The sequence below is a fragment of the Chinchilla lanigera genome, unplaced genomic scaffold, assembly GCF_000276665.1.
Source record: "Chinchilla lanigera isolate Chin_1 unplaced genomic scaffold, ChiLan1.0 scaffold00094, whole genome shotgun sequence".
Lineage (NCBI taxonomy): Eukaryota > Metazoa > Chordata > Mammalia > Rodentia > Chinchillidae > Chinchilla > Chinchilla lanigera.
In genome coordinates, this window is record NW_004955495.1 from 2991132 (window position 1) to 3003395 (window position 12264).

The 12264-nt window shown below is 50.3% G+C and overlaps 3 pseudogenes; 2 read left to right on the forward strand and 1 right to left on the reverse strand.

The window, feature by feature from the left end:
* The first annotated feature begins 7152 nt into the window (after positions 1–7152).
* On the forward strand, positions 7153–8656 carry LOC102004085 (annotated as a pseudogene).
* Positions 8657–9487: 831 nt separating this feature from the next.
* On the reverse strand, positions 9488–11362 carry LOC102008236 (annotated as a pseudogene).
* A 1-nt stretch (position 11363) lies between these two features.
* LOC102004399 overlaps positions 11364–12264 on the forward strand; it is a 2849-nt pseudogene continuing 1948 nt past the window's right edge.

Consider the following 12264-nt stretch of genomic DNA (forward strand, 5'->3'; position numbering starts at 1 on the left):
GTAGGAAAAGGCAGGTGGCCGGAGTGGATGACCAGTCTGGTCTGTGTCTCTCTACCTCATAAGGGACTGCCCATGGGAACCAAGCTCCAATGGTGAGATGTGGGCATTGGTGGCGAATATAGAAGTATACGTTTTTGTTAAGAAGTTTAGAGGTGTCTAGGGCTGTTGGTCCTGTCAGATGGGGCTTGATTCCCGTTGCTGAGGGAGGTGATCCTGTGGTAAGCACACAGTGAGGGTGAAATTGCAGTCAGAGTTGGATAGGTCCCCCAGAGGGTTTCCCTAGGGGCCTGAGCAGGGGCGGGAGATGCAGAGTGGAGCTTGGGTATAAAGTTTGCTGTCGAGGGCTATAGGGTTGGGGGTAAATCATCTGAAAGGGGTTGGAGTGACAATTATGTGGGTCTCCTTTACTGATTTTGCGGTAGGGTGTTTGAGGTCCCAGTTGTCATGTGGACTCAGCATAGGACCAGTTGCTGACAGGGCCGGGGACCCTTTGGAGGTATGACATGGAGGCTGAAAGACACATCCAGCAGTCACTTGTCACTGATCATTGGGACCGACTGAGAAGGTGATGGGCCCAATCAAGTGTGTCTTGTAGGTAAGAGGGCAGTGGAGGGAGATAGTTTTGGTTAAGGGTCCCGTTGGAATTCTGAACAGCTGCGGAGAGGAACCCAATTATCAGGGGGAAGGTGGTGATGAGGAGGTTTTTCTGGGTGAGAGGTTGTTTGCATGGAGCCATCAGGAAGTGAGTAGTGGAGGGTGTTTTAGTAAGGGAAGTGTTTGATTATAAACAAGGGGACGAGTATTAGTTCGACAAGGAAGAGGACTTTAGCTGATAGGAGACACCTCTTAGTGGTATTCCTGCCAGTTGGAGCTTCTGGAGCTAGACTGACTGCAAACAAGAGAGCTAAGAGTATGAATGTGAGTAGGAAGGGGAGGCAACAATAAACGAGGTGATTGTGTTTTTTCTGGGTTGTCAGGTAAAGGGTGAGTAAAGAGATAAAGATATGCACCTTCTCTGGGGTGAAGTCCCAGAGGGTTTCCTGGAAGGCTAGGACCTTGATCCAGGAGAGGAGAGGCTCTAAGGAGTCAGACCAGAGGTGGAACCAGTGGAGGTCGTGGCAGATTTTTTTGTAAAAAGAATCTATGCTGAAGGTGTGAGTTTGACATTAGGCATTGCTGGAAAACGTGGGCTAGTTGGGTTGGGAGGTGGCAAGGAAAGGAGACTGAGAGGGAAATGCTGAGTGGAGAGTCAGGATTTCCTTGGTCGGCTAGAGTGGCAGGAGGAGGGTGAGCAGACACCTCCACGTAAGGCACAAGGAGCTGGGGGAGAGTACTTGTGATTCCAGTGAGGATTTCTGGCAGTAAGGTCGTGGTGGAGAGCAGGAAGTGGGTCCGGGGGTAGAGTTTTAGGCAGGGACAATGAACCCAATGGGGGAGATCCTGCAGGCAGGCTGCGTGGGAGTACTGTAGATAACCATGTAGGGACCTGTCCATTTGGGTGTTAAAGGTTGGGAGTGTAAGTCTTTTATCAGGACTGATTTGCCAGTGAGGGAGCATGGAGTTCTATGAGTTGTGGGGCTGGGAGTAGGTGAGGGGTGTGGGAGGCAGAGAGAAGGGCTCAGAAATCATGCGGGACATATAAAGAGATTGGTGCATGGAGGGTGATTTTTTTCTGGCTTCTAGGAGCACGAGTGCAGCAGCTGCTGCCACCGCCTTCAGGCAAGAAGGCCATCCCCTGTGGCGGGATCTAGTTGCTGGGAGAGGAAAGCGACTGGACAGGGTGTGGAGCCTTGGCTTAGAATCGCTGCTGCGCATCCCTTGTGTTCGGTTGTATGTAGAGAGAAGGGGTGGTTGGGGTCTGGGAGGGAGAGGGCCGTGGCTGGGATGAGGTTTGTTTTTGCTTTTGGAACAGTGTGTAGGGAAAGGCTTTTTTGTCTCCGAGTCCAGAAGGACTGTCATGGGTGAGTTCATGGAGGGCTTTAGTGAACATGGAGAAGCCTGGGACCCACAAGGGGAAATAATCTATGGCTCCTAGGAAGGAAAGGAGTTGCTGGACAGTGGCGGGTGTTGGAATTTGGGTGATTACTGCACACATTCCTGGGGTGAGGCCTTGGTGCTTTTGTGTAGAAGATGCCCAGATATCTGGCAGATCTGGGTCTGGGAAGGGGAGATTCGGGATCCCTTGGTGTCTCAGGGTTGAAGGAGGGCAAGGGTGTCTTGGTGACAGGATGTGGCAGACGGACTGCAAAGGAGTAAGTTGTCGACACGCTGGAGATGGTGGGAGGCAGTGCGTGGTGGTCCAGAGTGGGGTGGGGAGAGCAGAAGAGCAGTGAGGCATGGGGAGGTACCGGGTACAGTCAAAGTGGCAGAAAGTTTTAACAGAATATCTCTTCTGAGGAGCAGAACGGGCAGGTTGTAATAGCTAGGAAGGCATGGGAGGCATGGCGTGGTTGTGTAATTGGCAGAGAGTTGGGGTTGTCTTTGGAAGTCTAGATATGGTGCCATCGATGTCCACAACAGAAATGTCAGCCAAAAGCAGGCGTGCAGAAAAGGAGGGGAGGATGAATTCAGTTTCCCCCATATCAATTAAAAACGAAACAGCCTTACCTTCCACCATAAGATTTACCCGAAGTGTAGCGGCTGTGATGATCCAGGGGGCATCTGAGGTCTTCAGGACGTATCAGTCATCAGAGGCTGTGGTGGACCGATAACTGGTGGTCAACTTGTAACACCCAGCTGAGCTGAGTAAGCGTGATGCTGGGTGTGGGAGGCCCACCTAGAGACTGTTGCCAGCAGCATAAGAAGCAGAACTGGAGAGGAAGAAGAAAGGCTGCTGGGAGCTGGTAGAAGCTGTTGAGAGCCTGTTGGAAGCTGCTAAAAAGCTATAATGAGCTGTTGGTTTTCTCGGAAGAGCTTGTCATGCTGGCTTTCCTGATGAACTCAGCTGTTCTCATCTTGCAAGGAGCTCAGGACCTTGTCGCTGATAATGGCTTCAGTTCACTTTGAGGGAGCTCTGGTCCTCACTTGAGCATGGCTTCCTGGCTCCAGAGGGAGAGATGGGATGGTACATGGCTCAGTCTCCTGGAGTTGCTTTGGTTTTCCTGTTGGGAACTCAGCTGTCCTGATCATTGGGGGAGCTCAGGACCTCACTGTTGCTGAAAATGGCTGTGGTACATTTCATGGGAGCTCTGGTTCTTCTGAGCATTGCTTTTTGGCTCCAGTACAGATCCCTCAGCCTGCTAACACAGATCCTTCATCTCACTGGCACAGACTTTCTAGATTCCACCACTGACCCTTGGGCCTTCCCAGTGCAGATCCGTGAAACAGAACTGCACGAGGTATTGTTACGGGCTCTAGGCCCCCAGCTGGGCTTGTGGGAGGCATTGTTATGAGCTCTAGATCTTCAGCTGAATTCATGCAGGACATTATCATGGGACCCAGGCCGTCAGCTGGATTCTTTGGTCTTTAGTGTGTGGACATATTTCCTGCACTCTCTTGCATATAATTCTTCAGGTGACTATTATAAATAATCTTATAAAATATATGTCCTGTATTGTATTGTTCACTTTGCAAAAAACCCCAAACCAACACAGAGGCCCAACCGACCAGGTCAGAGAGTGCTGGGGTGTCTGGTGGGGTGCTCTGTGAGGGGACTCCCACAACAAACCTGGTTTGTGGGGGGACAGTCTGACTTCCAGTGAGAGCTCCCACCAGTGAGACACAATCAGGGAGAGGGTTTGGCGTTAGGTCACTCTTTGGCCCAGTGGCCTGACTATCAGCACTTAAAGCAGGGTCCCAGAGGGGTGGATCCCCTTGTGTGCCCCTGGATGTTTTGCTGGCCCTCTGTTTGAGTTTTGGGTTTCTTATGGTGGAAGCAAGTAACTGTAAGTCAGAGATGCATTGTGGTGGGCAGCCTCGTCCGTTATTGGAAAACCTGAACTAACAATGTCTGATGCAGGCCTGTTTCACAAATCTGCACTGGGAAGGCCCCAAGGTCAGTGGTGGAATCTAGACAGTCTGCACCAGCAGGATGAAGGATCTGTGCCAGCAGGCTGAGGGATCTGCACTGGAGCCAGGAAGCGACGTGCAAAGTAAGAACCAGAAAGCGTGGGGGGTTAATTTCTGTTGTGGGGTCCGAGGTCCTATCACAACTTTTTCAGTTTTTTGAGAATGTCAGAGGCCAATTGGGTAATAAAATGCATTTTGAGAATTAACTGTCCCTCTAGGAAGCTAGTAACCATGTCATATGTCTGGGCCAAAGTGAAAACATGTTCCCATTCCTAGGGAAAGGAATGTTATCCCAGATAAAGTCGTAGGTCTGAGACAGATATTGGAACTCCTGGATACAGGTACAGGGAAAGTCCAAAGGATGCTCCACTGTTAAGCGGGGTCCTGGAGGCCTGCAGCGCCCGCCCATGTACCCCTTTTTTGAACCCCATGTGGTGCTCAGATCCGGTTTGCAGGCAGACCCGCGGAGCCTCCGTTAGGCCCAGACCCCATGCCAGACTCTGCACCATATCCCCGCCCCCACCGTGCTGGGGCACCGTGCTCAGCACCCACAGGGCCAGACCACTCGGCTCCCCGCAGTACCCCGCCAGTGGCGGTGGCGGCAGCAGGGTCAGGCACGGGGCAGGGCCGCTCAGTGCCTAGGCACCTTCCTGTGGGGAGGCGCCTGGCAGAGACCCACGCCCAGGAGCAGGAGCGCCAGGGCCGACCGGGAGGCAGAGGGCAGGGCGGACGGGAGGAGGATTTTAGAGGGGTGGCAGGATGCAGAGAGACCGGAGGCGGTGGAGAGCGAAAGATGCCTGGACATCCTGGATCTCAGACCATTTCCGGAGCTAACGACAAACACTGTTCAGGTCCTGGTGATTGTCTAATTTGCAGGTTAGTCAGGCCGTATTGTAGCATTTTGGTTTCAGGTCGGGAGTGACTGGAGAGGCTTAAGGTTGTTACGAAAGCAAGCCAGAAGAGACAGAAGGCAAAGAGGACAGGTTACCCACGTTGACTCTAGACCACAATTGAAGTGGGCTTCTCAGGAAAGAGAGAGAACGTCTCCAGCGGGTTTCCTGAGGCCAAAAGTGTGGGTGGTCGACCAAGTCCGGCAGCCCCGAGATCGGCCTTCCCTCAGGGAGTCTGACTCCCAGAGGGGTGAGTGTGACCAGGCCTGGGTTTAGTGGCACACAGCTCACTGTGAGCCTTAGAGGTCAGCAGAAGAGTAGAGCTGAGAAAGTGACAGTACAACTGAGACTGGAGCGGCACTTACCCCACCTGAAAGGGAGGGCGGAAATCAGCAGAAGTTGAGGCGGGACGGTCACACGGCCCATGTCAGTAGTGGCCTCAGTGTATCTAGGTGGGGTCTGGGGGACGGGAAGTCGGAAAGGGGACCTCAACCCTCCTCACACGGGGCACCAGTGTCAGACTAGACCCGAAGTAGTGACGGAGACCACCAGGACAGGCAGGATTGAAGCAAACAGCAATACCTTTTTTTCAGGCTGGGTGCAACCCAGCCAAGGGCGAGAAAGCCATTGGCCGCAAACAAAGCCAGGGGCCCTACTTTATAGACTATGTTAGTATGGAAGGGGGAAATTCCACTGAGGAAGGTGGAAAATTTAAGTTTCTCAGGGGTGACTGGCGGGCCTGGTGCCTCTGGGGGAGGGATGTGTAGGAGGACATGGGCATGTTGCAGATCTACAGTGTGGCATCTGTAGACTCTTGAGGTTTCCTGTGAGCCTGAGAACTAGGCCTGGGGACCATCCCGATAAAACAGATTTACTTTAGTCTCTCGAGCTGAGTGAGGGGCTTTCTGTCTGAACAGACTGGTTGTCTGTCAGAGTTTTTCTCTTCAAATTGGGCGGGGTACAATGTGAAGGACCTAACACAAACTTCTTTTCTGTTCTGGAGGTTGGATCCAGGGCCTTCATACTAAGCTCCACTCCCAGACCGTTTTTATTTTATGTCTTAAGACAGCATCCTCCTAAGTTACCCAGGCTGGGATCAGACTTTTAATCCACCTGCCTCAGCCTCCCAGAGCGCCAGATTACAGGGGTACATACATACCTGGCTAGAACACAGATGATCTTCCTATCTAACTGTAATTTGTATCCCTGTCCAAATTCTTCCTAGCTTGGGAAACGATAATTGTGGACACTTTTCCCAACCCCTAACCCAAAGCCTGAAAATTATCTGACCTCTGACCTTGGAAGTAGTATCGACATTGCTAAACCTGCTGGCTCTGTGGTCGCCCCACCATCCTGACACCTGTGAGGGAATGTGTGTCACAGGTCACGGAGACAGTTAAGTGAACAATGACTTATGGGGGTACAAATGTGCCAGTGACACCCTGAGGGTTAGGTGTAGAGTGAGAAAAAGAAGAGGTCAGAGGTCAGAGTTCAGAGGTCAGAGGTGAGAATCAGCAAATGGCGCCTCAGGGTTGGGGACAGAAAAATCTGCCCAGTGGGAAGGGGTTTAGAGAAGAGGGAGGGCTGAGCAGGGAGGGAGAAATGGGGTGGGAGTGGGAAGACGTCATCATTAGCCACACAGAGGCTAGAGAGAAAGGCAGGGGAAATTCCAGATGTGGCCTTGACAGTCCCGCCCCACTCTCTTCTTAAGGATTTTACATCATCAGCATTACAGTGCAGTCCTGGGGGTGAGAGCCCAGGTCTCACAGACTGCAAATAGTCACCAGCCCTATTTTACATTATTTTATTTCATTTCATTTTGGAATTTAACACAGGGCCTTCCCCCAGAGCTGCATGCATCTCTAGCCCATTTTTCTTTTTTATTTGGAGACAGAATCTTATCAAGATGCTAAACTGCCAAGGCTGTTCTTGAACTTGTGGTCCTCCTGCCTCCCAGAATGCCGGGATGACAGGCGTGCCCCTCCACACATGGCTTATGTTCTTTATACTATGATTATTTTAACTTTTATTAGTGCACCTTTCCAGGACATAATGAAGGTTATTTTCCAGTGTGTTATTTACACGGACTCCATGAACCACCACCACCCCATCCACCTGCTTCTTCCACCCATTCCCAGTCATTTATGGGGTTTCTTCATGGAAATATCATTTTTATTGACAGTTTAGGGCTTCAACAATCCCACAGAGTCGCGGGGTGTCAGAGCAGCAGCTGCCAGGGTGGGGCAAAATCAGGATGAAAATGCAGCAGACGCGGAGGGCCAGTAAGGAGCCAGGCTGTGGGGGTCCGGGGCTGGGCTTCCTCCAGGGACCCTTGGTGCTGAATATAGAAGACCATGGTGACACTACCTACCGGTCCCTTGCACACCTGCTGAGCTCCGATCCCATGCTGAGGCATGTAGAGAGGGCTGGCACCGGGTCCCTGGGGGGCTAGTGCTGGTGGTTCAGATCCACAACCAGCCCAAAGACCTCGGACTGCTGCTGGGTTCACTTCAAAAAGCCCAGAGTGAGCTGGGCGTGGTGGCACACGCCTGTAATCCCAGCACTCGGGAGGCTGAGGCAGGAGGATCACTGAGAGTTCAAGACCAGCCTGGGCTACATAGTGAGCTCAAGGCCAGCCTGAACTGCATAGCGAGACCTTGTCTCAAAAAGACAAAAATAAATGTATTTATATAAAAATAAATAAATAAATAAAAGCCCAGAGCGTGGGTGACATCCAGCTGATCCCTGGGGTGGCTTTCTGTCCGGCTCTGCAGGTGTTCTTTCCTTTTAGCATTCAGTTGTACCCCAACGAGTTTCCAGGCTTCAGAGTTTCCAGTGCCTCAGAACTTGCCCCACAGACCTGCAGAAGCATGCAGCTGTGAAATCGGGGCACATTCATGCTGAGTATCCTGGCTCCTTCGGCCTTAACAGTGAGGTCAGATTCTCCCAAACCAGTCATCACTGGTGATGAAAGCTGCATTTTGTATGGGAAAGGGCCAGAGTTCTTAGAGGTGGGGCCGGGGATATAGCTCAGTGGCATAAGTGCCTGCCTGGCAAGTGCAAGGTCCTGAGTTCGATTCCCGGTACCAAAAAAAAAAAAATGTCTTTGAGGTCATGTTGGCCTTATACTTTTCCTGGAAGATCACTACTTAGCACCCAGACTTTCATCGTGTTTTCAGAAGAATGTGGAACTGTTAGCAGGAAGAGCATCTGGAGTGAGAGGTCCTCTCACTGGGGACCTACACCACCAGCCTTAGTTTCTATGGCATTGCTGACAAGGTAAATGTAAAACCTTGGGAATCCACAGAGCACCATATGGGTTTAGCTTTGACTCAACGGGCATATCAGAAGCTGACTTACTATGTAAGTCTGTACTTACGATGATACTAGCTGGGACTGGACTCCAATGTTTGACCGTAGCTTATCTTCCAAAATACTGGAAAAGGCTGGTTCCTCAACTTCCCAGGATTTTTCATGCTGGAGATTGTGGTATGCATCACAAGAGAACATGTAGGCCACCCACCCAGAGTCACTCTTAATAATAACAAGCAGTACATGCTTCTGAAACTCTAATTATGGATGCGTTTACTATGGTAGCCGTTTCCCCACCTAGGAAAAAGGGAGGGTGGGGAGATAGTAAGGACCATGAACTCTCAAAGTTACAGAAGACTGCAGTGAAAAAAAATCACAATTACAGAAGCAAAAGAGACAGTCTTCTACTTTTGATATTAGCCTCAACAGGATATACAACTGAATAATAAAAGGGTTTAGGAACTGGTTTCTGCTTTAATCCAAATTTTCTTTTCTTGTAAAAGATCCAAATATCAAGCCGAGTATAGCCCATGCCTGTAATCCCAGCACTTGGGAGGCTGAGTCAAAAGGATTGCTGTGAGTTTGAAGCCAGCCTGTGCTACATAGTGAGACAGGTGGAAAAAAAAATACAGAAAAAAAAAATCAAATACATAGTAATTTTTTCAGTTATGTCTGTTTAAGACTTAAAAATGAAATTTTCATTTGGGTAGTTGGATTTTGAAGCTCAGACTGTGTCTGCTGACAGTCGTGGTTGTTGTTAATTCACAGGAGAGTTAAGGGGAATTTTTATTTAAATTGCATGTGTTTTATCTAAAACTTTGTACACTTTGCCACTTTCCAAATGAATCTTAAGAATTTAAAAGTCATAGCTGTAAAAAGTATTACCATGAAATTATTAGAGCATTTATGGAACAAGTCTAATTTCACTCATTGTGGTTATTAGGAAGGGACTGCTCCCGTGGTTTAATAACTCAGCCATTACGTACGTTAAACACCCTCCGAAGAGTCATTTTCACTATTATGGGTTCCTGTACTGTTATGTTAAGATTTTCCTGTGCTTTGGAAATCCTCGAACACACTTTCTTTTGGAATGTATTTGATAAAGAATTTTAAACACTGTTTTCCCCTCAATGTAGAAATACAGTGGTTTGGGTTTTATTTTTTCTTTTCGTGCTACCAAAATAAAACGCTCACTTTTGCATTAAAAGAAAGAATTCCACAAAACAGCAATAAATGTATAAGATGAGACAGTGGGATGTAAAATTGCAGCAGATAGATTAATAGTCATCACCCTTGTCCTCTCCCTCAGCACTATCTGCTCCAACTTCTTCATAATCTTTCTCTGGGGCCCCCATGTCCTCCTGGGCCTCAGAAAGTTCCCCTTCTTCCATCCCTTCACACACGCCAGTGAACAAAGGCACCCTTGGTGTACGTCAGATCAGACTTGCGGTCCAGGTGAGCCGAGGCCTGAGCAATGGCTGTGGTGTTGCTCAGCATACACACAGCATGCTGTACCTTGGTCAAGGCTCCGCCAGGCACCACAGTGGGAGGCTGGAAATTAATGCCAACCTCAAAGCCAGTGGGACACCAACCCACACACTGGATGCTGCCCTTGGTCATGATGGTGGCAATGGCAGCACTGATGTCTTTGGGGACTATCGAGTTAATAATATCCCTCAGTTACTGCGGGCTGATCAGGTCCTCAATCTCTCAAATGAGTGTACAGTGAAGGTTAAATAAAAAGAGGCAAATAAAATTATTTCAGGGCTCCAGGAGGATCAAAGCCCTCTCACAGAATCCAAGAATCTCTCGGGGCTAAGACCAAGACCTTCTTTGGGTGGCCCATATTTATTTGGTTATCAGAAGAAGGGAGGGGAGTACTCAAGAAGGGCAGAACCACTGAGGACTTCTCCAGATTAGGTATTAAATTTCTTCACCCAGGAGTGAGATGCCTGAGGTCTTTATCTAGTTGAAATTGGATCCAGGTGTCCTTGGCTGTGATCTTGTCTTATCCTTTGAGGCTTTCTGGCTTCATCACCACTACAGGTTTTGGTAGGGATTAGTGACTCACAGAAGTTCACTTCCTATGAGTCTGCCATTTCCAGACAGAGATCCTAGGCCTTGGAGAAATTCACAAGTGAACATGAAAAGCCAATTGATTAATTTTAGTCCTGCTTAGGTCTGCGTTGCAGTGGTCTCCATCCGGGGACCATGTCACCACCACGGTACAACAAGCAGCAAGCCATGCATTTACCACGGTGAGCCTCATGGTTCACCATCTAGGTGGCTGGCTCAAAGCAGGCACTGGTGATCTCTTCTGCAGGAAGCTGTTCGTGGTAGGCTTTCTCAGCAGAGATGGTAGGGGCGTGTGTGACCAGAGGGAAGTGGATGTGGGGAGAGGGCACCAGGTTGGTCTGGAATCCTATCAGATCAACATTCAGGGGTCCATCGTATCTGAGGGAAGTGGTAATGGAAGACACAATCTGGCTAACAAGGTGGTTCAGGTTATTGTAGATTGGGTGCTCCATATTGAGGTTTTCTGTGACAGATGTCATACATGGCCTCATTGTCTATAATGAAGGCACAACCAGAGTGCTCCATGGTGGTGTGGGTGGTGAGCATGGAGTTGTAGGGCTCAGTTACAGCTGTGGAAATCTGGGGGGCTGGGTAAATGGAGAACTCCAGCTTGGACGTCTTGCCATAGACAACAGAGAGATGCTCCATCAGCAGGGAGATGAACCCAGAGGCAGCTCCCACACCAAAGCTGTAGAAAACCAAGAAGCCCTGTGTATCTGTGCACTGGTCAGCCAGTTTCCAAATTCAGTCCAAAGCAAGGTCAATGGTCTCTTCGTCAGTGGTGTAGTTGTGGAAGACTTGTGGGCGGCGTCTTCCTTGCCTGTGATGAGCTGCTCAGGGCAGAAGAGCCGGCAGTAGGTACCAGTGAGAATGTCTTCAATGAGTGTGGGATCCAGGTCTACAAACACTGCCCTGGGCACGTTTCCCAGCACCAGTCTCACTGAAGAAGGTGTTGAAGGAGTCGTCCCCTCCCTCCATGGTCTTGTCACTGGGCATCTGGCCATCAGGAGCTCCCCACAGGCATTGCCAATCTGGACACCAGCCCGGCCCACGTGGATGGAGATGCCCTCCTACATGATGGGGACGTGCAGCTGTCAGTGGCGTCGGAGAACAGCGACAGGATCTCCCGCTGACAGAGTGCCAGGAGTCCCCGGGGAGAAGCCCACACTTAGGTTCTATGGTTCTCATCACTAACCCTCTTCCGAGACTGTGCCCTGTTTATTCCTAGCAAGGTGCCCGCCGGGGAGGAGACCCTGGCGGAGAAGACAGGGAGGCTTGGAGGTGCGGCCAGGCGAGACACAGGGAGGCAGCTCACAGAACAACTGGGGTAACAGAAGGCTTGTAAGGCACAGCTCCGAGAGATCAGAGGGACTGGGAGGAGCCAAGCAGGACTTCCTGTCCACTGCCAGCGAAGCAAGGACAAAGCAGGAGATGTGTGACCAGAGCCTTTGTTAGGCTCCAGGGCATTACCCAAACAATTTTCTATACTCTGGTTTCTCTTCAGATCGTATAAATCTTTCGCTTTTCACCGAACAGTTTTCCCGTGGCAGGATGCACTCGATCAAGGGACAGGAGCCGGGGTGGGGGGGTTGCTGAGCCGTGGTCATTGCTGCATTCTGTGACATCTCGGGGCGTGTGCGAGTCAAGGAGGCTGTAAAGGACAGTTACACGCAAAGGTAGTGACCGGGATGCAGTAAAATGATGCAGGTGTTTAAGATCGATCCTCCAGCCGGCTGTGGTGGTGCACGCCTGTAATCCCAGCACTCCGGAGGCTGAGGCAGGCAGGATAGCAGGGAGTTCAAGGCCAGCCTGGGTTACACAGTGAGTCCAAGGCCAGCTTGAACTACACAGACAAATCCTGCCTCAAAAAAACCAAGAATAAATAAATAGGGGGAGGAGGAGGGGTAAGGGTGAAGACGGGGAGGCGGCGAGCGCAGAGTGGGGAGCAGACAGGGGCGTCCAGTGGAGCTGGGGTCCC